This window comes from Silene latifolia, chromosome 11 (assembly GCF_048544455.1).
Source record: "Silene latifolia isolate original U9 population chromosome 11, ASM4854445v1, whole genome shotgun sequence".
Taxonomy (NCBI): domain Eukaryota; kingdom Viridiplantae; phylum Streptophyta; class Magnoliopsida; order Caryophyllales; family Caryophyllaceae; genus Silene; species Silene latifolia.
Genome location: NC_133536.1, coordinates 132,504,409 through 132,526,894, shown reverse-complemented (window position 1 = coordinate 132,526,894; position 22,486 = coordinate 132,504,409). Strand labels below are relative to the sequence as shown.

At 38.1% G+C, this 22,486-nt stretch overlaps 1 non-coding gene across 1 annotated transcript; it reads left to right on the top strand.

Moving 5' to 3' along the window:
• The first annotated feature begins 21,486 nt into the window (after nucleotides 1-21,486).
• Nucleotides 21,487-21,593, top strand: LOC141615900 (small nucleolar RNA R71). The gene has a single exon (XR_012530287.1). It is a non-coding gene; the product is annotated as a small nucleolar RNA R71 (small nucleolar RNA).
• Nucleotides 21,594-22,486: the final 893 nt, after the last annotated feature.

The window sequence follows — 22,486 nt, the reverse complement described above, 5'->3', positions numbered from 1 at the left end:
GATGATGATGATGACCAATACCTCACCGAGCACTACCGAGTCAAGATTAGTGATGAAATAGTCAAAAATAGTGAGGACAAAGATATAGACCACCTTACTCGTTCAGGGCGTCCATATCAAAATGTTTCTCAAAATGGTCCCATAGCTAATGGTCCAGTTACTAACACCAACGTCATCACACCAAATGATGGCGAGGATACATCTACTGACCCCTAACTAAAGCAACTACAGAAGACAAAGGCTGATCTTTCAGTCTGGCAACTAGTTGCAAGCTCATTCCCTCATCGCCAAGCATTACTGCAAGCCTTGGCTAAGTTAAATGTGGCACATAACTCTACACCTTATGACATAGTCAACTTTGTCTTCCAAGATTCAACTAAGCTAAGTAACCCAGTTACTTTCTCGGATGAGAATTTGCCACCTTTCGGCGCTAGTCACAACCTGGCTCTATACATTACTGTCATTTGTTTAAAGAAGAACGTGCCAATGACTTTGGTGGATGATGGCTCTCCAGTCAACGTCATACCATTGAAGACAACATATAAGTTAGGCATGAAAGAGTCAGATTGGTCCCCTACCAATCAAGGTGTTCGCGGATATGATGGTACACGACGAAAAGAGGTAGGACTAGTCAACCTCACAATAGCCACAGGGCCGATCGAGCGAAAGGTTAACTTTAAAATAGTGGACATCGAAGCATCCTTCAACATATTCTGGGAAGACCTTGGATTCACGCTTCCAAAGCGGTAACATCCACCCTCTACCAGAAAATCAAGATCCCACTAGGGCAAAGTAGTAAAGATCACTTCGTCACCTATCAAGGCAGTGATAGAAAAGATGACAAACAACCAAGTGGTTTTAGATCCATTATATGAGCTTGGGGGCTTTCATAGCATAAACCTTGTAGAGAGTGAACTGGTCTTGTACTTCAATCCCTACTCCAATTTAGTGGTCAACCACATACTCAAATCTCAGGGATACTTCCCGGGGATGCCATTGAATCCTGTCCGAAGAAACACCTTTGCACCTTACAAAGAAGGAAACTCTCAAATGATACCATTAGGATTGGGATACAAACCCACGAAAGAAGAAGCTTTAGAGATGCTCACACAGTTCCAAAACCGTAAGAACGTGGGAATCGAAATGCAACCCTACCTCCCTACCCTAAATGGATACTTCGTCAGAGAAGGGAGTCAAGAATACTTTCATGGGTTCCCCGAACCTTCGCACTACAAAGGAAGGCAACTAGCTGGAATCGAGATCTTTCACGATTGCTACTTCATTCCTTCAGAAACGGTTCCTACCGTCAAGACTCGTCAAGCACCTTGCTTGGACGAACAGGCTGTTAGCTTACTGTTTAAAGAAGATCGATTTGTTAGAGCCGCGCAGGACTAGATCATTACCATGATACTTCAGGATGGCCACTTCAACCCTACCGCGTTAATCACCGAAATCAGTTCGAATCAGCAGAACGGATGGAGAAAGTCGATCAAATGGACAAACAACCAAGGAAAGCTCTTCAAGCTCACCACTGGAGAAGGAGAGATGTTCAAAGGAGAGCCATAAGACAACGAATTCGAGTCAGAGTCGGTGTCGGTGTCTAGAGAAGTTCCTAGAGAGTCTCCTCCCGTCGTCGTTCCCAATCCCATTGTTTGTCCTAGCTTAGCATCGAGTAGTAACAGTAGCTCGGGAAATGTCCCAACAGCTGTCCCTTTGCCGCCACTGACCACTGAACAGATGGCTTCTTTGTTTCAATTATTTTCAAAATTTAATATGAATCAGATTCTGCTTACTCTTTGTGTTATTCTGAATGCAATTCTGTTTACGATGATAATGAGGATGACCCAGACCCAGACTCAATCGAATTACCTCCCTAAATAGCCAAAGAAATATTACAAGAGGGGGAAGGGGCACTAGTTATAGAGAACACTGAACCCATCAACGTAGGAACCGAACTAGAACCCCAAGAACTGAGGATAGGGACAACCTTGAGCCCAACCGAAAGGGCTAGCTTCATAGACCTCCTACACGAGTTCAAAGATGTTTTTGCTTGGTCTTACAAAGACATGCCAAGGATCGACAGGGATATTGCCGAACACAGATTCCGATCAAACCAGGTTTCAAACCTGTTAAACAGAAGCTTTGTCGAATGACGACGGAATGGGCTCTTAAGATCACAGAAGAAGTCGATAAACAATTCAAAGCCGGGTTCATCAAAGTTTCCGAGTACTCAGACTGGGTAGCCAACATAGTACCCGTACCAAAAAAGTATGGGAGAATCCGTGTTTGTGTTGATTTCAGACACTTGAAAAAAGCGAGTCCCAAGGATGACTTTCCTCTACCACATATTGACATATTGGTAGACAATACAGCAGATCACGCGTTGTTGTCCTTCATGGACGGGTACGCGGGATATAATCAGATCAAGATGGCCATAGAAGACATGCATAAGACTGCCTTTATTACTTAATGGGGCACCTATTGCTATACTGTTATGCCGTTCGGATTAATCAATGCTGGAGCTACGTATCAACGCACTACAACTACGCTACTACATGACATGATGCATAAAGAAGTCGAGGTGTATGTAGATGATATGATTGTCAAGTCCAAGGATAGAGAGGGGCACATTAATAACCTTCGCAAATTCTTCTTAAGACTACGAAAGTACAACATGAGGCTCAATCCTCGGAAATGTGCATTTGGGGTGACGCCGGGCAAGCTTCTAGGATATGTCGTTAGTCAACGAGGGATAGAAATCGACCCTTCAAGTTTGGCAAGGTGCAATATATAAGTCGATTCATATCGAAACTCACCATGATCTGTGAACCCATTTTCAAAAAGCTAAAGAAAACAGATCGCACCATATGAGATGACGACTGTCAAAAGGCCTTCGACAAAATCAAGGAGATACTAGCCAAACTGCCAGTGCTCATGCCTCCTCAACGAGATCAACGTCTTGGTTTATATCTCACAGTGACCGAAACAGCCATGGGGCTATGTTAGCACAAACCGTCGGAAAAAAAGAGAGAGCTATCTACTACCTTAGTAAGAAGTTCTTAGAGTATGAATGCAAGTACACACCGCTCGAAAAGACATGCATCGCTCTTGTGTGGGCAACAAAGAAGCTACGCCATTACATGCTTAGTTATTCCGTCAAGGTGTACTCAAAAATGGATCCTCTCAAATACCTCTTCGAAAAACCCGTTCTCAACGGACACCTGGCAAGATGGACCTTAATGCTCTCAGAGTTCAATCTCAAATACGTACCTCTGAAGGTTATAAAAGGGCGTGCCGTCACCGAGTTCTTCGCATAAAGCCCCATCAACGACACCCAAGCAATAGACACATGCTCATTTCCCGATGAAGATATACTTCAAACCAATGTAGATTCTTGGGACCTTTATTTAGATGGAGCATCGAACCTAAGGGGATTTGGAATAGGAGTATTGCTCATTTCTCCTGAAGATGAGCATACACCACTCTCTGTTAAACTCGACTTCGAGGAGACGAATAACGCAACAGGATACGAAGCTTGCCTTATTGGACTACAGGCGGCAGTAGGCTTAGGCATCAAGAATCTTCGAGTTCACGGAGATTCATCCTTCATCATCAACCAAATTACGGGATCTTGGAAATTCGGAGTGAAAGTCTAGCACCCTATTAGGCCAGGATAGACCAAGTTGCCCAATTCTTCGATCAAGTGACTTATCTACACTTACCTCGAGAAGAAAATCAGTTTGCAGATGCTCTTGCAAAACTTGCATCTCTGATTAATATGCCGGACGAAATGGTAAAAATCCCTTTCTTCATCGAACGACGGTCAGAACCAGCCTATGTGCACCAAATCACAGATGAAGAAGAAAACCCAGGGGAGCCTTGGTTTCAGGCGATTCTAAACTTCAAGCTCAATGGCATGTATCCACCAGATATGGATAAAAGAGGACAACGTTCTATACGCCTACTCTCCTCTCAATATGTCCTTATGCAAGGAGAATTGTATAAAAGAATACCTATTGGTATAGTCTTGCGTTGCCTTGATCATTCACAGGCACTGAAGGTAATGGAAGCAGTCCATGATGGATAATGTGGCCCTCACATGAGTGGACCAATGATGGCAAAGAAAATCATGCGTTTGGAATATTACTGGACCACAATGGAATCCGATTACATCAAATATATCAGATATTGTCACAATTGCCAAATCTTCGGGAATGTGCAACACGTCTCTCCTTCACTACTCTACACCATGACATCTCCTTGGCCATTTTCTGCTTGGGGAATTGACATCATCGAGAAGATCACCGCAGCTGGAACAGGAGGTCACTGTTTCATTTTGGTGGCTATCGACTATTTCACCAAATGGGTAGAGGCAGCATCTTACACTAGTCTTACAACCAAGAACGTGGCAAAGTTCATACAAACCAATATCATCTGTCGATATGGTTGCCTACATGAGATCATCAGTGACAACGGATCACATTTCCAGGCTGAGACTGAACAATTGCTAGCCAAGTACAAAATCAAGCACCACCATTCCTCGCCATACATACCACAAACTAATGGCGCAGTGGAGGCAGCGAACAAGAATGTTGTCACAATCCTCAAGAAAATGATCAATAATTATCGAGATTGGCCAAGTAAGATACCATTCGCTTTATGGGGATATCCCACATCCGTTAGGACGCCCACTGGGGCTACTCCATTCTATTTGACTTACGGCATGGAACCTGTGCAACCAGTTGAACTAGAAATCCCATCCTTACGTATTCTACTCGAAAGTCAAATTCCAGAAGCCGGTTGGAAGAGATATAGATATGAAGAACTCATCCTCTTAGATGAACGAAGATTGCGCGCATTACATAATGTGCAAACATATCAGGCATGTATCAAATGAGCCTTCAACAAAAGAGTTCAGCCTAGAAACATCAAAGAAGGAGACTTAGTTCTAAAATCAGTTAGAGCTCTTTTACCTGCCGATCCACGAGGAAAGTTCAAACCCAACTGGGCCAGACCATTCTTGGTCAAGTCCATACTCTCGGGGGGTGCGGTTAGAATCACAGACCTAGATGGGAATGAATTTGCTAACCCGAGTAACCTCGACCAATTAAAAGGATACTATGGCTAGAATAGGATGGAAACGCGCCTCGCGTGACCCCACGTGTCGCTCATGCGACACGAAATAAAAACGGCCCCTGGCCCGCTGAAATAAAGCTCATGTCACCTTGCTCTTGCATTTTGACAATTCGCCATCCTCATGTCATCAAATAAATTGAATTTTGTTTTAGGAGTAAGTAAAGCTCATGCTCATTTTCTAGTTCGCTACAAGCTCTTGCTTAGAACAATTATTCTTTTACATTTACTCGGACTACGCGCAAGGGTTTGATTTCATTTTTTTAAATGAATACGTAGGCAATCCTTCACAGGATACAACCCATTATTTTAAATGTAAATAGAAGGACATTTGTATTTGCATTTGAAATTCGACAAGAATAATAAAGGGAAATCACAATAGTTTCATAACTAATTAATCTTTTATTCATTTTTTTTCCTCAATAACAATAATAGTACGCCACATAATATAAAAAAAAAAATAATAATAAAAATAATAAATAGGCTAGGATTCTAAAAACTCCACCATTTATTACAAATAATAATAATAAAAAATAATATTACGACTTAGGCTATTCTTCCATCTTTCCCTTACCTTTGTCATTTTTGTCATACTTTTTATCTCGACCACGAGTCGGGCGTTCCTGTGCTATCTCGGACCTGATCACCAAAGGTCTTTCTCGCGGTCTAGCTCTACCATTTTGATCAACCACCATCTCTGCGGCAGGAGAAGTCTTCGGTTTCTTCGACGGATGAACGACTCGAAATCCGGCTTCTTCCTCCCCCCCAGTCAAGTACTTCTGGTTCTCCTTTGCTACCTCACGGATCTTGTAGTCAAGAGGCCCGCGTTCCCTCAACTTCTCGCGCTCCTCAGGAGTAGTAGCCATCCTCCACTGCAAGTAGGAATCTGATACCCATAATGAACTTACCGAAGAATGTAGGAACCACATGTTTCTCTGAGCCCATTTGAGAGCCCATTCTCTACGACTCTCAGAAGTATTTGCCATCGTAGTTTGAGGAACGGTATCAAGCTTAGGAATCTTCTGTTTTAGACCCACCTGCCTCATCAATCTCTCCGGGAAGATGCATACCATAAATTCCAAGCCAGAAATGCGCACCGATCGAGTAGGATCCAAAGACGAAACTCCAGTAACTGACTTGAGATGTCACCATGGCACCACCCATCTGATCAAGGGACCATCCTCATTCTTGAGCTTGTTCTCCCAATAGTTGCAAACCCGAGTGAAGTCCACCATATAGAGTCAGGTCCTCATTGCAATCGACCGAGCATGGTACGCAGGTGCATTAGCTGGGGGCTCGATCAACCGCAGACACTCCATGAGTCAAACCTAACAAGACAGGAATTAATGTCCAACCAAAAAAAAAGGAAGAAAAAAGGTTGCGTTCTTACCTGTAGAATGATAGGACTTCCTAAATAAGGGAGTTCGCATTTGGCTTTCCTGTTATCCAATCCCAATATAATCTCTCCTAGACACAGACAAGCTGGGCTCCTGCGCAGCTCCATTTGCTCAATCAAGCTCAAGCAACGAGGATCACCTCTCATCTCCTTATCTACATGCCCTTGGAGGACATAACCATGTAATAGGCAAAACCCGAATGCCCTACGCCTCGCCACATAGGAGATCGAAGGGTCTTCCCTGTTTATATAGGTCCAGTAGAATCGTTATCCTACCTTTTCGACAAAATACTCCCAAATAGCAATCCAATAAGATATTTAGAAATATTCCACTTCAAACCGTCTCAAAAATTCCGTCACCTAATAAGATATCATTATTCACAATCACTACTAATTCTAATTATATAAATTATAAACAATTAAACTAATTTTATATTTTACTTATTAATTAATTAACTAATTATAAATTAATTATGTAATTTATGTGCTCGTATAAATTATTACGTAAAACCCGTCTTAAATAATAAAACCAACCAACAATAGGACCCGTGTACACACCCACAAACACAACCCCATACCACACCTCAAAACCACGTTCAACACCCTTCCTTCACCCGTGTTTTCCCGACACTACCAACCACCAACAACAACACCCAGGCCCGCCACCTCTAGCTTGCATCATGACGCACACAACCAGTCCCTAAACACCAAACATACCGCCCCCTACAACCCACACAACCACGCCCTATACTCCCTCCTTAAACCCGACACCGACAAAAAACGCAAACAACTCACCACCATGGCAGCTCATGACCACCACGAGTCCCTCCTGGAGAAGCCCAGGTACGGCTCAACCAACCTGGGTCACCACCACCCATGTCCAGCAACTCACGGCACCACCAACGACTACAACAACCAAACTACCCCGGTTTTCGCGACACCCATCAACCATTCACACAAACCACCACCTCCGACCACCCTAACACAACCACTAGGACCGACTAATGACAATGAACCCAGCCAACCCTAGTTCGCGTCCAACAAGTCAAAGCAATCGTGTCTAAAACGGTTCAAACGTGTTTAGCAATACCATGCCCTATCGCGTGTTTTCCGGCAGCCACCGCGCAAAACACCACCCAAGACCACCCTTATCCACCCACCATATTCGACCCACACCCAAGTGCCAACCCAAACCGAACCCAAGTTAAAACGAGTCAATATGGGTTCAAAAATCCAATTTCAGTTCATCACAACCACCCCACAACAACCCCTTCAAACACCCCCTTCCCGGCGGTCCCTGGTGGTCATACATAGTTCCGGTCACACCCTGATATCCCTCGGTCATTTTTAAGGTCTTAGTTCGTCATATGGTCGTCTAGTTTACGAGTTATAATATGGCAAAGTATATACATAAGACCGTCTTACCTCGAGTTATTTAGCGATGTAAATTCCGTCTTAATTCCTTCTACGTGTCTCCTCTTCTTTTATGAATTACTTTTCAGATTTATTAAGTATTTATAGACTAGGTTTAGGGAGTATATGAGACCAATTAGGAAACTTTTGCCTTTTCTAATTTATTATTAAGAATTACCAATTATTATTATATTTATTATTATATTATTAAATTCCGCTTTAAATCCCGACTACTACTCTTGCTAGGCCTAATATAATCAGTCCATTATTCACAACACACGACCCAAGGCTTATTGATGCGTGTCTTTTATATGATGTTTTACATCCCATTTTACACGCATTTCAGAGCTCATTCATGTAGTTTATGCTTCATTTCTCCCTATTTCCGTCTACTTCCGTATTTTGTACATTATTGCAGAAATGTGAGGAATCCAACGGAAATCGAGCTAAATCCGTCCCCGAGTATCCTGCATTGCATATGACGTGAAATATTCACCCGAGGAACGAGCTTGGTGCGTAATTCAAGGCCCAAAAGACAAGTCCACGAGTTTATAGAAGTCTAGTAGCAGCTTAATCAGTCGATCGACCACCTCCATCAGTCGATCGACCAACCATCGGTTCCGAAAGCTACTGTTTGTCAAGACTGATCGATCGACCATCCTATCGATCGATCGACCCAACTGCTATTCCAGACGAGAATTAAAAGACTGAGGAAGCGCAAGCCCATGATGCTAGGTTTAGGAAATAAGAAGTTACGTTAAGTGCTATATAACGTAACCTAGAAACATTGAGTTAGGCATCAAGTTTTTATTCAGAAATTCATCAGTTTTACATTAGCTTTAATAGTTAGGGTTTGGGATATCGTTTGCATCAGATTTTATTCATACTTCTAGTCAATCCGTTACTGTTCTCCTGCGATTTTTCGGTATTCCTCCTGTTTATTTTCAGTTCATCTTATTTCGTTATTAGATTAGAATTGCTAGATAGATTCCCGAAACCATCTTTATTGTTGCATGTTAATTGTTTATTCTACCGCTTTATTTATGAATTCAACGCTTTTATGCCCTAATATTATTATTGTTATCACTTCCAATATGAGTAGCTAAATAGTTTGTGCTAGGATGTAGGCGAATTTTAGCATAGGCGGCAAAGTATTGAACACGGACTGAATTCGCGCGTCAGTCGATCGACTGACATTCTTGGTCGATCGACTGACCTCGTGAGGTTACCCTTCGTTTTAATTGCTTTTAATGTTGTATTTAACGAATCGAATGCATGCGACCAGTTAGATGCTTAATTTATGACTGACCCATTAGATCTAAAGATAGGGAAAGTTGTTTGACCACCAATTAAAATGACTAAACTGTGCTGAGATCGAAAGATAGGTATAGTTTAGACCGTTAGTCAATTTTCAGGACGAGAGTCAGTATTAGTGATATTAGGGACCTATATCGATATCGAGAGATGCTATTTATTAAGAGTGGACCGAGAGGACCTCTTGTTTCCCGCCTCCCTTGTGTTCGATTTAGACCTGTTTAGTATGCTGCCGCCGAAGCTTTAATGAACCGACCATCCTAGTACCCCTTCTTTATCTGTTTAATCCGTCTTTCTAGTTTATTATTTATTCTTAGCTGTAGACCAACTCAATTCACCCCCCACTTTATCGTTATCTTAGACTAGAATTAGACAACTAGAATTTACATCTGTCTCTCTGTGGTTCGACCCGACTGCCGCTTGCTATAAATGTAGTTGGAAATTATAAATCTTATTTTTGACACCTCACGACGGGTATCACTTATTACTAGCTAAACCCAATTCCCGACTTGCTTATTTATTTATTATTTAATTAACGTCTTTCTCGCAACTACCATTAGAAATCTCATTAATTAATTATTTAAATTACATAAACTATTCTCATTAATTATTATTAAATTACGGGGTATTACAACCACCTTAGGATTTATCCTAAGTGGTTCAATCACATCACTTTGCTTGTCATTCTTTTCAACAATTCCTTCTTCAATTGGCTTCTTTGGTCCCTCATATCTAGTACCACTCCTCTAGTGGATAGTGTTGGAGTATATGTCCTCAATAGTAGTGAGATCACATATTTAAATATCATAATAAGAATGCATAAGGGATGATACATAATATAATCAACTGATCAACATTTATCGGTAATGAATGGTTGACTGGAGTTTGACGTTACTGTCGTTTGACGGTGGTGGTCAGTTGATCCCTTGAGGTCACACCTATAGGATGGAACCCAAATTATTAACTGATCAAATGTACTTGATACAGGTTGATCAGTCCCTTATATTTATATATGTATATTTGATATATATATATATATATATATATATATATATATATATGCGATGTTTGACTAATGAAATTTTATCTTATTATGATGTGAGTAAGATTTAATTTAATTCGTTAAATTAATCGAGCTTTTGTCTTTTTAGAGGTGGAGGTTATTTGTTGATTATATTTACAAAGGGTTGTAAATTAATTTAATTTGACATTATAGGACTCATTATATTTTAATATGATGACATAATTATCACTTGGAGTTGATCATACAGACATATTCTCTACTGGATGCAAGCACTTATTGTTGTGATGGGATCGAGTTAGTGTATATCTTACAATCCCTAAGAAGGTTTGGGTCCCGGAGCCGAATCGATTAGACTGTACAATACCTACAAGTCGACTTAATCCTTCCTATCCAACTATATACATGGTCTAATGAGACTCGAGTTGGTTTATGTCATACAAGTCTCATTGAAAAGATAAGTGATGGGTAAAAAATGCAAGGATTCATAAGCTCGCATTTCATCAAACATAACATGTGCATAAGTTGGAATCACAACAAGCAAGCAAATTAATTATGAAAACATATTAGATTAAGCACGAATCAATCCCTATGTTGGTTTCCCCTAATTCCCCATTAACCCTAGCTAAGGAAACTACTCACTCATGATCAAGTTTAACATGCTAACAAGGTTGTCAATCATACTGGCAAGGCAAAACATGATGAATGAATGAAAATGATTAACAATAATTAAAGCAAGGATTAAGAGAGAATTATACCTATGGAGATTCTAAAATAAAAATGCAAAGAATAATAGAAGTACTTGATGATTGATGGAAGGTTGTCAATCACCCAATAAACCCAAATAATCTTCTAATTACTCAAAATAAATGATGAATAATAGAGAAATTAAGGAAATATTAAGGAATGATATTTGTATTAAGACTAGATTAAGAGTTGATTATAAGATTAAGATGAGATTACTAATTGATTACCACTTGATTAAGAGAGTATTAAGATTGCTTCCTAATATAGGTAGTACCAAGGGGTATTTATACTAAAGATTAGGTACAAAGATTAGGGTAAACAAAGGCTTAAATGACTATTAAGACCCTTAAGAAAAGTTGAGGAAGTGCTCCTCTCCAAGGAGATGCGCATCTCCATATTGCTAGTCCCACATAGATATGCTCGTCCCGAGCGTCTTCGACGCTGGCACGGTGGATCCTGTAAGGAGATCCGAGCGGATTATTAGGGGAGACGCTTGGATTGTGAGGCTTCAAGACGAGCGTCTTGCTGTCGGGACGCTCAGATTGCTGGGCAGGGGGACAATCGGATTGGAAGCAATCCGCTCGGATTCTGGGTCAGACACTTTTTTCCTTTTCTTTCCTCAACAATCCGCGGGGATCTTGTTGAGGATGCAAGGATCCTTTCATCATTGCCCAATCTACTTTATTATCTACATAAGCCTTCTAGTATCGTCCTCCCTTTGATGCTTGGTCATTGAATGCGATCAATTTAGCTCCATTTTGCCATGAAAATGCAAGGTTTGCACTCCTATCCTACCAAGAAAATAAAACCTCAAACAATATGCAAAATGGGAAACTAAAGATAGTAAATGACCCAATTATGCACTATAAAGCATAGGAACGAGGCTAATTCGGGGACTAAATGTGCTCAAATATGAGTCACATCAGTAAGATAAATAAATATATGATTCTTATATTTGTGTGACAAACATTACAAAATTAAAATGATCCATTTATACTAAGTTGGCCGAAATACAAATGTTGTTGGACAACATTTTTATTTTGCATTTTGTTTTATAATCAACTTGCATGTAATCATTCCACTACTTGCATGCTTATGACAATAACCTACCCTAATGCAATCGTACCTATGTTTGCATGCTAAATAAAATAAGAAAAAGTAATTACCCACTAGTGCAGTAGGGTATCGGTTTTGGGTGCATTTAAGAAGCAATTTTGTTGCTCATTTTACTAGTTCTTACTTTATGCAAACATCTCTCTAATATACTCACAACAACCATATCATTATTATCAAAAATTACTAGAGTAGTAATAAAATAATATTAAGGGATTAATTCCTTAATAATATGTAGTTAATATTATTAAGGATTATTTGGGTAAAATCTTGGGTGAAATCAAAAGGAGAGTTTCTAATTTGAAACTTGGAGGATCATCCTTATATTCATAGCTCAAGAACAAGGTTGGAAGGAGTCTTTCCTTGTGCCCATTTTTCCATTTATTTCTAATGTAAGGAAGACATTTTTTTTCTCTCTTTATTTTTCTTTTTGTTTACATGCAACTAGATTCTCATCATCTAATTTAATTATTAACTTAGATCTATATTAGAAGAGTCTACGAGGGTTAAAGAAACTAACAATTGCTATCAGAGCTTTGGTTGTTGCATGCAAATCGTTTTATGGTTTTTTACGAGTTATTAAGATGACTAAAAAAAAAAAAGAAAATTTGTATAAGTATGAGATATACACGAAATTTTGGGATGCGTGTATACATTCTGGTCCTAAAATGTTTTATGTCATTCTAGATGGTTTATGGAAGTTTATTACTAATTTTATGATTTTTAGTATAATAATAACATTTTAATGAGTAAAATGGTGGTTTATTAACTAATAATAGTTAAACTTCGAATATGATCATGAAATTTTAATATTATCTCACATGCATATTTTAATTATTGTATGTAAAATTTGAAGTTAATGTGATTAATTTGCATGATTTATGATTTTAATGGTTAAAATGGAATAAATCGAGATTATATAAGCTAAAAATAGCAAAAACAAATTTCATGGCATGAAATTTTTTTTTTAGGTTGCATTTATATCCTACATATCGGATGTGAAGGTGGAAAATTGATTAGGTTAATTTTTGTTTGCTTTAGGTATTTTATTTGATAAAATCGATAAACCGCAACAATATTTTCTCTAAATAAATTCAAACTTTTTTAACCCATATTTTTGACATTATGAAAGTAATGGTAATATTCCAGAATGTTCAAAATTTAAATTTCAAATTTTTTAGATTATTGTAATTAAATTTGGAATTATTTCATAAATGTTATGATAAATAGGGTTAAATATGAGCAACAATGTATAACCAAGTTGGATTATTGTCAAATTTTTAGTGAAGACTAATTTTTGAGTCCCGAAGCAGTTAGGATAATTAACTTGGGCTTAATTTGATTTAAGTATTAATTAGTGATTTTTAATAAGTTAAATATCACGTATTTCCATAAAAACCGAGCTATATACGATATAATCTAGTAAGGGGATTTGGCACATTTATTTTGCATGTTTGAAGACATATTTTTGTTGCATATTTTAGGTATGAATGGCTTTTAAATTTATGTAATTTTTTGAATGATGTAATTTGTCTTAGTATGGCCTTAGTTTTTAGTCGGTATTAACCCTTAATGTAAGGGAATATCGATTTGGTTGTAATTTTATGTGATCTCGCATCACCGTTTTGTAATTTAATAGATTTATTTTTATTTTTATTACAAATGTATAATAGGAATAGCTATGTATTTTATTATTATTTTGTAATTCCGGAGTTTCCTAAAGATGGAGCCATTCGTAAAGGAGTTCCGATCAAGACGGTGCTTTCCTTGGGAGGCGTGTCACATGAAGTTCAAGGGACCAAAGGAGTTGGTTTCCGATTTTGTAATAGATAATTAGTTTTTCTATTTTAGGAAAGGCCATACTAGGAAATTGTTTTTCTTTACATGTTCTATTTTATATGTTTGCATGCATGCCAAATCGCCATAACATCTCATGCATTTTTATATCGAATCATCGACCTTGTCAATTATTATTATCGATAGATCACTAATTTAGTTCACTTAAAAGAGATACTCCCTCCTATTCTAGATAAACCTCCCTATTCATGGGGGCACTAGAATTAAGGAGATGGAATAAAATAAGGTAAAGTATTGTAGTGGGGTTTGGTAATTGGGGAGATGAAAGGTATTGTGAGGTATTATTGTGGGTGAGGTGATTAAAAAAAGTATTGTTGTGGGGTAAGTTGATTAAAATAAGTATTGTTGTCGGGTGAAATGGGGTATTGTTGTGGGGTAATGTGATTAAAATATGTATAAAACTTTACTAAATAAGGAAATAAATAGGGAAGATATTGTGAATAGACCTTTCAGATTTTACCAAATTGAGACTTAGCCTTACAAAATAGTAGGAACTCATGAATCCCAATTTCATTAGGTGTACAATACGGTATTTTACTATACCGAGGTGCTTTCTTTTTATATTGGGTAAGTGGGATAATAAAATGTTATTACATTTCGAAATTTGGTTGATCTGAACGGAAGTATTAGAGGGACCGTTGTCTCAATAGGTCCGGGCTAAAGATGAACTTAATGTAATTTCATCGACCGAGAGTTCTAAATGTAGAATCGGTTAAATGAGTTAACCTACCAAATTATATTAGTAAGGATGTAGAGGGCCCGTTGGCTCACAACCGAGTTAATATGAATTTGGGTCTCGGAATCGTTTATATAATTGGGTGGAGGTCATTATATAAATGCTAAACTTGTTGAAAATATTCTACAAGTCTAAGACGATAAATGTTAATTATTTCCTTCATTTCCGTTTTGTAGTTATTTTTCGCAATGGATTGATCTAGTTCTTATACACTTATCACCATTGATTCATGGCTCCAATCATTCAATGAAAAATGCTCCATATATGACAATGATAGGACTAGGGGACCACGCTTTGGCATTGGTGAGGATGGGAGTCTTTGCTACCATACCACTTCCACACCTCCCACTCCCATTATCATGCCCACCACTTTTGTAAGAGAGTCTTGTGACGATAATCTCACTAATTCCATGGCATCCTTGTTTTTAGAAGCAAGGAGAAATAAGAAATTGAGTGGGAGTTCTAGCAAGAATGTTCTTACAACTAAAAGGAGTTATGGTAAGTTTAAAAGAAAGGCAAATAAAGGTAAGAAACCCAAACCCAATAATGGAATGGAAGTGATTAGCGGGACTACCACAACCAATACCAAGAAGGGTGCCCAATCCGACGATAAATGTCTTTATTGTAATGTCATGGGCCATTGGAAGCGAAATTGTCCCAAGTATTTGGGAGATATCAAAGCTGGACTTGTTACTCCAGTCAGTAATATTTCTTTCGAGATTTATGTTATTGATATTAATTATACATCCACCTCAACATGGGTATTGGATACCGGTTGTGGTTCTCACCTTTGTAATCATTTACAGGGGCTAAGAAATGTGGAAGCACTAAGCAAGGGTGACGTGGATCTCCGATTAGGAAATGGATCTAAGATAGCCGCCATTTCGAAGGGGACCTATGTGATTGCCTTAGCTAGTGGTTTTGAGTTGTATCTTCATAATTGTTATTATGTACCCACTTTGTCTAAGAACATTATTTCCGTTTCTATGTTAGACATGGAAGGGTTTTCTTTTGCCATCAAAAATAATCGTTGTATTTTGTCTAAAAAGGACTTCACCGTGGGCCAAGCCACTTCTATTAATGGTATTTATGTTCTAGACACTTCCAACTCAACTAATAATATCTACAACATCGAATCAAAACGACTCAAATAAAATATCCAAATGAATCTTACATTTGGCATTGTCAATTAGGTCACATAAACGAGAAACGCATCAAAAGATTAGTATCAACTGGAATAATCAAACCATTTGATTTTTAATCATATAGAGTATATGAATCATGTCTCCCTGGCAAAATGATTCGTGCTCCTTTTACTGGCAAAGGGACACGAGGAAGTGAACTATTGGGACTAATACATACCGATGTATGTGGTCTAATGAGTATCACTGATAGAGAAAATTATGACTACTTCATCACTTTCACCGAAGACTTAAGTATATATTGGTATATCTACTTACTGAAGTACAAGAGTGAAGCTTTTGAGAAATTCAAGGAATTCCAAAGTGAAGTAGAGAACCAATTGAACAAAAAGATTAAAGCATAGCGATCCGATCTTGGTGCTGAATATCTAAGTAATGAATTTGATTCTCACTTGAAAGATTGTGGCATTGTGTCACAACTTACTCCACCTGGCACACCACAACTCAATGGTGTGGCCGAAAGGAGGAATCGAACTTTACTAGATATGGTTCGATCCATGATGAGTCAAACGGATTTACCAAATTCATTTTGGGGATTTTAAATCCAAACGGCTATTCGATCATTAAACCAAAGCCCAACTAAAGCCGCCGAAAAGACTCCATATGTGATCTGGAAGGGAAAGGTTCCTAAATTGTCATACTTAAGAATTTGGGGTTGCGAAGCTTATGTCAAGAACAAGTCTATCGATAAGCTAGCACTAAAGTCTGACAAATGCATCTTTGTACGTTATCCGAAGCTATCTTGTGGATATTACTTCTACAACCGTCATGAGAACAAAGTATTTGTGGCTTATGAGGCTGTCTTCCTAGAATTAGATTTCATTTCTAGGAGACAGAGTGGGAGAAAATTTGAACTTGACGAAGTTCAAGAACCACAAACTGAAGAAGAGACGCAAGAGGACGTTCCTTCGTCGTCCAATTCAGTTATTGATCCTCCCGAACAGAGGAGGTCAGGTAGAGTTAGTCGCCAACCTGATAGATCCGTAGGTATTGTCGAAATGGGTGGTGATTATGACGTGTTACTTTTAGAAAGTAACAAACCTATAACCTACAAAGCGGCCCTTTCTAATCCCAACTCAAAGCTATGTCTAGAAGCCATGCAATCCGAAATAAAATCTATGTATGATAATCAAGTATGGGACTTGGTTAATTTACCTAAAGATGTTAGACCTCTTCAGTGTAAATGGATCTTTAAGGTAAAGAATGGCATCGATGGACATGATGATGTGTACAAAGCAAGGTTAGTTGCAAAAGGTTTCACTCAAGTTCATCGTTTACACTATGATGAAACTTTTGCCCCCGTAGCCATGCTTAGATCAATTCGGATCATGTTAGCGAATGCCGTATTTCATGATTATGAAATATGGCAAATGGATGTCAAAATCGCCTTCCTAAATGGGTATTTAGAGGAGGATGTGTACATGATACAACCCGAGGGTTTTTTAGATCCTAAGAATCCTAACAAGGTATGCAAACTTAAGAGATCAATCTATGGTCTTAAGCAAGCATGAAGAAGTTGGAATCATCGTTTCGATCATGTGATAAAAGAAAATTGTTTCACTCGAGGTATCGAGAAACCATGTTTATACATGAAGTTTAGTGGGAGCAAATTTGTCTTCCTTATCTTGTATATAGATGACATACTACTCCTTGGGAATGATGTACCGATGCTTACCTCCGTAAAGGGGTAGTTGGGAAATCATTTCCAGATTAAAGATTTAGGAGAGGCACAATGCATATAAGGTATCCGGATCTATAGAGATAGACCTAAAAGGATATTGGCATTAAGTCAAGAGTCTTATATTGATAAGATTCTTCGTCGTTTCAGCATGGATAAATCCAAGAGGGGTTTTATTCTAATGGGTAGTGGGATTACTTTGAGCAAGTCACAGTCACCCACTGAACACGAAGATGTTGAACGCATGAAATCGATTCCTTATGCTTCCAATGTTGGATCGATCATGTATACCATGATATGCACACCTCCCGATGTCTCATATGCTTTGAGCATGATAAGTAGATATCAAGCCAATCCAGGTGAGAGTCACTGGATAGCCGTCAAGAATATCCTTAAGTACATGAGAAGGACTAAGGATTCATTCTTGGTGTTTGGAGGAGATTCCGAGCTGTGTGTGAAAGGATACACCGACTCGAGCTTTCAAACTGATAGGGATGATATGAAATCCCAAGTTGGCTTTGTTTTCATGATAAATGGTGGTGCGGTTAGCTGGAAAAGCTTTAAAGAGTCAGTCGTTGCGGATTCTAAAATGGAGGCTGAGTACATTGCAGCATCTGAAGCTGCCAAGGAAGCTGTATGGATTAGGCAGTTCTTAAAGGGGCTAGGAGTAGTTCCTTCCGCTAAAGATCTTATCACACTTTATTGTGATAATAATGGGGCCATCTTTCAAGCTCAAGAACCCAAGTCTAGCAACAAGTCTAGACATGTACCTAGAAAATTTCATGTCATTAGAGATTACATTAAAAGGAAGGAAATAGCGATTTGTAAGGTTGTGACAAATGATAATATTGCTGATCCTCTAACCAAGCCTTTGTCGTAGGCTAAGCACGACCAACATGTAGTTTCCATGGGTCTTAAACGCATGCCTAATTTGTATTAGATTATGAGATATGAAATGATTACATTGTTTTGTTTGTTCATATATGATAATCGCATTTATCGTTTGAGTTTTATTTTAAAACTCTTTTATTACTTTGTTATATCCAAATAGGTTGTAAGGACAACGTTGAACCCTATTAAAGTGAACTGGATTAACATAGTATTGGCCCCTAATGACTTATATGAGGTGACGTCTCCTAGTGACTAAAGTGTGAGTCGGTTGACGGCAAGTTCAAGTGTCATAGGGTCATGAGAGATGACTAGTCGATCACATAGGCAGACTGTATGGGACACTCTGTTGGGCAGTGACCGCTTATAGAGTTCTTGAAATTCATATAGCCTCGTCGTGGTAAGAGCTACTATAGTATTCTTTTTGAGTCAATTCTTTGACTAGAGATTCTTCGCCCAAGTCGGCACAGTTTCTGATTAGCTTTGATTTTTACTCTATGACTTCCGAATATGGAGTGAAAATGGGCATCTTTTGGGTCATCATGAACTGTGGCTGAACAAAGGGAATAGTGCGATAGGAGTTGTCCACCCCCTTGTTAGGGTTATCTAAATCTCTGGGCCATTCGAGGAGTAGTGAACTGGAAATGCGTGGCCACGCTCGGAAGGTATATACGGTAGATAATTCCGATCAAACAGTTACTCTCCAGATCGAGGAAACCACTCTAGATATGATCACATGCATGTACGACCTCCAAGACACCTTGAATTGAGTGGGAGACGTAATAGGATAAGAGAATTGGTGACGCACACTTGTCTCGGACAAGTGGGAGATTGTTGGAGTATGTGTCCTCAATAGTAGTGCGATCACATATTTAAATCTCATAATAAGAATACATAAGGGATGATACATTATATAGTCAACTAATCAACATTTATCGGTAACAATTGGCTGACTAGAGTTTGACGTTACTGTCGTTTGATGGTGGTGATCAGTTGATCCTTTGAGGTCAGACCTATAGGATGGAACCCAAATTATTAATTGATCAAATGTACTTGATAGAGGTTGATCAGTCCCTTATATTTATATATGTATATTTGATATATATACATTTGGTTGTGTGAGTTTGTTGATTTCGAGTATAGAACTCGAGTCAACACAAATTTATTTTTATTCAATTATGCGATGATTGACTAATGAAATTTTATCTTATTATAATGTGTTTAAATAAGATTTAATTTAATTCGTTAAATTAATCGAGGTTTGTATTTTTAGAGGTAGAGGTTATTTGTTGATTATATTTGGAAAGGGTTGTATATTAATTTAATTGGACATTATAGGACTCATTATATTTATATATGATGACATAATTATCACTTAAGAGTTAAGTGTATATTAATTATTAGTTTATATTATCTAATTGTTATATGATCAAACTAATACTTATTTATATAAGATAAATAAATATATGATTCTTATATTTGTGTGACAAACATTCCAAAATCAAAATGGTCTATTTATACTTATTTTGGCCGAAATACAAATGTCATTGGACAACATTTTTATTTTGCGTTTTGTTTTATAATCAACTTACATGTAATCATTCCACTAGTTTCATGCTTATGACAATAATCTACCCTAATGCAATCATACCTATGTTTGCATGCAAAATAAAATAAGAAAAAGCAATTGCCCACTAGTGCACTAGGGTGCTGGTTTTCGGCGCTTTTGAGAAGCAATTTTGTTGCTCATTTTACTAGTTCTTACTTTATGCAAACATCTCTCTAATATACTCACAACAACCATATCATTATTACAAAAAATTACTAGAGTAGTAATAAAATAATATTAAGGAATTAATTCCTTGATAATATCTAGTTATTATAATTAAGGATTATTTGGAAAATCTTGGGTGCAATCAAAAGGAGAGTTTCTAATTTGAAACTTGGAGGATCATCCTTATATTCATAGCTCAATAACAAAGTTGGAAAGAGTCCTTCCTTGTGCCAATTTTTCCCTTTATTTCTAATGTAAGGAAGACATTGTTTTCTCTCTTTATTTTTGTTTTTGTTTGCATGCAACTAGATTCTCATCATCTAATTTAATTATTAACTTAGATCTATATTATAAAAGTCTAATAAGAGGGTTAAAGAAACTAACAGATAGCATTGATGGTCTCATGTCTTGTGGGAGGATTACCTTGAGGAGGTAAATGTTCCTTTTGTCTTTGGGAGCTAGAAGAGGCCAATTGAGACAATTGAGTCTCCAACATTTTGGTGTGAGCAAGGATATTGTTGATGGTAGTTTCTTTGGCTTGAATATCCCTTTGCATTTGAGCAAAGAAATCTTGTTGCCTCTTTTGCATTTGGAGGACCACTTTTTGAACATCAAAAGCTTGGTCATTGGGTTGATTGTAGTATGGTCTTTGAGTATGATTTCTCATTGGAGGAGGTGTATATGTGGGTTGAGGGTTTTGGACATTTTGGCTCTTGTATGAAAGATTTAGATAGGATTTGGTATTCTCATTGTAGTAGTTGGAATAAGGTGTGCCATTTTTGTATGCTTGGAAAACATTCACTTGTGCACTTGTTCTTCTACATTCATCTTGATCATGTCCGAAGGTTCCACAACTTTCACACACTCCATTTGGGATTGAGGATGATGCCATCATAGCATTGACATGTTGTTTGGGTGATTTGGAAGCTTCATCAAGCTTGGCCATTGCTTTCTTAAACTTCAAGTTTATGGTATCGATATGAGCACTTAGTTGAGCACCCAATTGTGTGATGGAATCCACCTCATGCTTCCCTCCTCTAGTGGCCTTTCGTTGTCTACTATATTGGGAATTATGAGCCGCCATATCTTCGATTTTAGGCCATGTTTGGTTGTCATCAACCTCGGTGAACCTCCCATTGGAGCCCATATTAAGCACATTTCGTGAGTCTTTATATAAGCCATTCCAAAATTGTTGAACAAGAAACCATTCACTAAGTCCATGGTGTGGAAAAGAGCGAGAAGTGTCCTTAAATCTCTCCCATGCTTCATATAATGATTCCTCATCCCTTTGCTTGAACCCGGTGATTTGGGCTCTTAACATGTTAGTCTTCTCCGGAGGATATAATTTCTTGTAGAAGATAAGTGCTAACTTCTTCCATGAGTCAATACCAAGGGTAGCCTTGTCTAGGTTCTTTAACCATTGCTTTGCGGTTCCGATCAAGGAAAAAGGAAAAAACACCCATCGAATTAGATCTTGGGTCACTCCGGTTTGAGAGATAGCATCACAATAGTCACAAAAAGTCTCCATATGTAGATGAGGATCTTCATTAGGTATCCCTCCAAATTGACTTCTCTCAACTAATTGTATGAATGCGGATTTGGCAATGAAATTACCGGTTATGTGACGTGGTGTTAGAGTACCATTTGGTAGGTTCTCCTTGGTAGGTACGGAATGAGATGAAAATTTAGACATTGTGGGTTGATTTTGTGGCTGGTTTTGAATTGGGTTCTCCTCTTCTTGTATTGCAAAATGGTTGGTGAACTCAACATTATCCGATTGGACAATACCAATGTCCACAAGTTCTCCAATACCCGAACTTTTTGAAGTTCCTCTAAAAACTCTTCTAATATTGGTCAAAGTTCTTTCAATTTCGGGATCAATAGGCAAAAGTCTACCTTGTGATCTTCTAGATATGCAAAAATCAAACCACTAGAAAACAATTAAAACTACCTTGAGGAATTTGACTTCCCCAAGGTTAAGAAAGACCAACTAAAAACAACAAATGAAAACAATTCAAGGTTCAAAACTTTGTCGTTTAAGTCAACCAACCAAAACAACATTTATAACTAAACAAACTACTCTTAATAGAGTGAAAAGTAAAGGGGTGATCCCAAAGGACGGGTATTGAATTAAGTTATTGGTTATAGAAAGCTAGGTCTTAGGGTGTCACAAAATGGGTTGAGATTTGAGGTACCAAGCTACACTACATTAAC